We start from the raw sequence: 4,767 nt of genomic DNA, 5'->3' as shown, positions 1-4,767 counted from the left end.
GCCAGGATGGTCTGGATCTCCTGACCTCGTGATCCGCCTGTCTCGGCCTCCCAAAGTGCTGGGATTACAGGCTCGAGCCACCGCGCCCGGCCTAGGATTTTTAAAATGTTTTCAAAGCACCTGCCCTCACCTTTTCCCACCAACCTAGTGTTGAGGCTTAGAAAACAATGCCACAAAGTGAAGGCCTACGAAGCAGTTTCTCTCTGACCTTCTGCCCTCTTGTCTCTTGCCCCTTACTTTCCCTCCAGGCATGCCACAGAAACGAGAATCCCTCCTCCCCAAGATAGGGTCATAGAAAGTAGAACCCCTTTGCTCCAAAGCCAGCCATAAAGCCTACAAATATTGCTATAACCTTTCTCTTTGCCTTTCTGTGTAACAGCTGGCCATAAAGGAATTAAGGCCGAGCACGGTGGCTCACGCCTGCAATCCCAGCACTTTGAGTGGCAGAGGCCCGGAGATCACTTGAGGTCAGGAGTTCGAGACCAGCCTGGCCAACATGGCGAAACTCCATCTCTACTAAAATTACTAACATTAGCCAGAAATCGCTTGAACCCACGAGGTGGAGGTTGCAGTGAGGCAAGATCGCACCACTGCACTCCAGCCTGGGTGACAGAGTTAGACTCCGTCTCAAAAAAAAAAGAGAGAAAAGGAAACATGGCCAGGTGTGGTGGCTCATGCCTGTAATCCGAGCACTTTGGGAGGCCAAGGCAGGAAGATCACCTGAGGTCAGGAGTTCGAGACCATCCTGGCCAACATGGTGAAACCTCATCTCTACGAAAAATACAAAAATTAGCTGGGTGTGGTGGCGCACACCTGTAATCCCAGCTACTCTGAAGGCTGAGGCAGGAGAATCACTTGGAGCCGGGAGGTGGAGGTTACAGTGAGCCAAGATCACACCACTGCACTCCAGCCTGGGTGACAGAGTGCGACTCCATCTCAAAAAAAAAAAAGAAAAGAAAAGAAAAAAAGAAATTAAAGCTGGGCGTGGTGGCTCACGCTTATTATCCCAGCACTTTGGGAGGCCAAGGCAGGTGGATCACCTGAGGTCTGGAGTTTGAGACCAGCCTGACCAACATGGAGAAACCCCGTCTCTACTGAGAATACAAAATCAGCCGGGCGTGGTGGTGCATGCCTGTAATCCCAGCTACTTGGGAAGCTGAGGCAGTAGAATCGTTTGAACCTGGGAGGCAGAGATTGCAGTGAGCCGAGATCGCGCCACTGCACTCCGGTTTGGGCAACAAGAGCAAAACTCTGTCTCCAAAAAAAAAAAAAAAAAAGGAAAGAGAAGAAATTAAGACACTCATTCCAGAGGGATCATACCCCTTAGTAGGGAGGACAGGGAGGAAGAAATGCTACAAAAGAGAGGCCAGAAGGATTTGAACAGACAGGCTTTGCTGGGTTTTCCCACTCAATCCATTTCCATTAGTTTGGACCCTTTTTGTCCAATCACAATTCTACATATGTTTTATTGAACCTAAGCATAAAAATGGACGATTTTCCTTCTATCTATGGGTCTTTAATCTGAAGCCTCCCATGTCACATAAAACTATGATCAATAAACTTGTTATGGTTTTTTTCTTGTTAACCTGTCTTTTGTTATGGGAGTGTCAGCCATGACCCTTATGATGGGGAGGAAAAGGATCACCCCTTTCTGCCCCTACACTGGCCAAAGGCAACGGGGAAAGCTTTGACCTCTCTGCAGTTCAATTAATGTTCATCAAATCTCGAAGTGCTGGAAGCTTAGGATGAGGTCAGGGTAAGAAAATAAGACAAGTAAGAAAAGCAAGTAAGAAAGCACTGGGGTATATTGCATTCAAATCCCAACTGGTCTCCCTGCTGTCAGAGTCCCTCCACTTTGCCTACAGTCACTTAGATTGGTAACTGGTGTTTTTATTTTTTGCTTTTTAAAATACAATTATGACTATAATTTACAATGTGCCACTACCTGCCACAAACTATTATCCCATTTATGCCTCATAACAACCTTGTGAGATAAGTTTTTATCCCTAATTTATTTTTAAAATTTATTTTATTTTATTATTATTATTTTTTGAGGTAGAGTCTATCACTCAGGCTGGAGTGCAGTGGTGTGATTTTGGCTTACTGCAACCTCCGCCTGCCAGGTTCTAGTTATTCTCCTGCGTCAGCCTCCCGAGTAGCTGGGACTACAGTGCTCACCACCATGCCCGTCTAATTTTGGTATTTTTAGTAGAGATGGTGTTTTGCCATGTTGGCCAGGCTGGTCTTGAACTCCTGACGTCAGGTGATCCTCTCACCTTGGCCTCCTAAAATTTTGGGATTACAGGTGTGAGCCACCGCGCCTGGACTATCCCTAATTTATTGATAAAGGAATAGACTTAAAAGACACTTGCCAAAAATCGTACAGCTAACAAATAGTGGTACTTAGGTTTCAGTCCCCACTTTTCTGACTCCAGAAATTGTTCTTTCCCCATCAGTACTGTAGGTAGGTTTTGCTTATCTTTCAGTCAGTTCTGAATTCTCTGCTACCTTGAGAGAAGTTCACAGCCCTAATTGCCTGCGTTAATTTTTTGTTGCTTCATAACAGTTTATCACAAATTAAGCAGCTTTAAACAACACTCATTATTACCCCTCAGTTTCTGTAGGTCAGAAGTCCAGGTATAGCATAACTGGATTCTCTACTGGTTATCACAAGACTGAAATCAAGATCTCCGCCAGGTTTGAGGTCTCATTTGGAGCTCAGAGGCCTCTTCTGAGGTCATTCAGGTTGTTGGCAGAATTGATTTCATTGCAGTGGTGGGACAAGGTCCTCATTTCTTCTCGGTAGCTGTCAGCCAAGGACACTCTCAACTCCTAGAGAGTGCCGTGATATCCTCTCTCCACATGGCTCCCTCCGTAGACCCTTCTTACAATCTTGGAGCTTATTTATTCCAGGCAGCAGGAAAGTGTCTCTCTGACACTTCACCTGCTTTTAAAGACCTCACCAACCTGGCCAACATGGTGAAACCCTGTCTCTACTAAAAATACAAAAATTAGCAGGGCACGGTGGCGGGCACCTGTAATCTCAGCTACTTGGGAGGCTGAGGCAGGAGAATCGCTTGAACCCGGGAGGCAGAGGTTGCAGTGAGCCGAGATCTTTCCATTGCACTCCAGCCAGGGGGACAGAAGAAGACTCAGTCAAAGAAAAAAAAAAGAGAACCTCACCTGATTAGGTCAAGCCCACCAGGGTAACTTTTTGATTCACTCAAAGTAGACTGACTAGTGGACTAGTCTTGGGAATGATATCTAAACAGATTCTGCCCCCTACTCAAGAGGAGGAGATTATACAAGGGCATGTACACAGGGGGCATGAATCCCGGGGCTATCTTTGAATTCAGCCTACCATATCACTAAGGCAGGGGGGCCCTTGCTTGTTTCCTAGTTGGCCCCCAGATTTGTCCACAGGTTGAAGCCTGTCCCATTGCTTCTGGAGGGTACACCTTCCCTGATGGGCTCAGAGCAGACATACTGGTTCTCACTGAAGGTCTTCAGGGTCTTTTGTCTCTTCCTGCCATTTCCTACCCTGAAATCCTTCCCTGTCCCTCTGGAGAAGCTGCTGCTGCTTTTTGAAAACACAACAGCTGGACTTTTAATGGCTCAGAAATGTCATCATCACCCGTGGATCAGCCTATCAGCTTTCTGCTACAGCTCAGGGTCTTCATTCTGGAAAAGTGGTGATGAGGCATTCCCTCTGATATGTGTGCGAGATGGAATGACGTTACTGAGGAGTTTGTGAGGACAAAGACACTGTTCCATCATGTGAATTTCTAGTAAAGGTAAGTTCACATGCAAGAAAAGCTCTTATTTTTTTGTTTTTTCTTTTTTGCTTTTCTTTTGAGATAGGGTCATGCTGTCACCCAGGCTAGAGTGCAGTGACAGAATTATGGCTAACTGCAGCCTTGACCTCCTGGGCTCAAGCAATCCTCCCTCCCTCAGCCTCCCAAGTAGCTGGGACTACAGGTATACACTACCATTCCCGGCTAATTTTTGAACATTTTTGTCAAGATAGGGTCTTGTTTTGTTGCCCAGGCTGGTCTCAAACTCCTACCCTCAAGCAATCCTCCTCAGTTCCTCAAATTGCTGGGATTACAGGCATGAGCCACCGCACCAGACTAGAAAAGCTCCTATTTTCTCTGGTGGGAATTAAGCCTGTGCTCAGGAAAAGGAGGGCAGGGGGAGGGGAAAAAAGAACCTTACCATTTTAAGACTGAAAGTGGCCCCTGAGGCCATTAGTCTACTAAGTCTACATTGTTTCCATTTCCTCAGGCCCCTACTTGAGCATCTCCAGTGAAGGGGATCTCAATACTAGACTGCTTCAAAAACTGAGACAATGAAAAAAGGCACCCAAGAGAATGACACCCTTACCGCTGTTAAACTACAGTTCTGCCTTATGCCCTTGGGCAAATTATTCCAATTCCCTGAACCACTGTTTCCTTGTCTAAAAAATGGGAATAGCTGGGCGTGGCAACTCACACCTGTAATCCCAGCACTTTGAGAGGCTGAGGCGGACGGATCACCTGAGGTTGGGAGTTCAAGACCAGTCTCACCAACATGGAGAATCCTGTCTCTACTAAAAATACAAAACTAGCTGGGCGTGATGGCGCATGCCTGTAATCCCAGCTACTGGGGAGGCTGAGGCAGGAGAATCGCTTGAACCCGAGAGGTGGAGATTGCGGTGAGCCAAGATTGCGTCATTCTACTCTAGCCTGGGCAACAAGAGTGAAACTGTCTCAAAAAAAAAAAAAAAAA

Source organism: Colobus angolensis, unplaced genomic scaffold (assembly GCF_000951035.1).
Source record: "Colobus angolensis palliatus isolate OR3802 unplaced genomic scaffold, Cang.pa_1.0 Scaffold99, whole genome shotgun sequence".
NCBI lineage: Eukaryota > Metazoa > Chordata > Mammalia > Primates > Cercopithecidae > Colobus > Colobus angolensis.
This window is presented reverse-complemented; position numbering follows the sequence as displayed.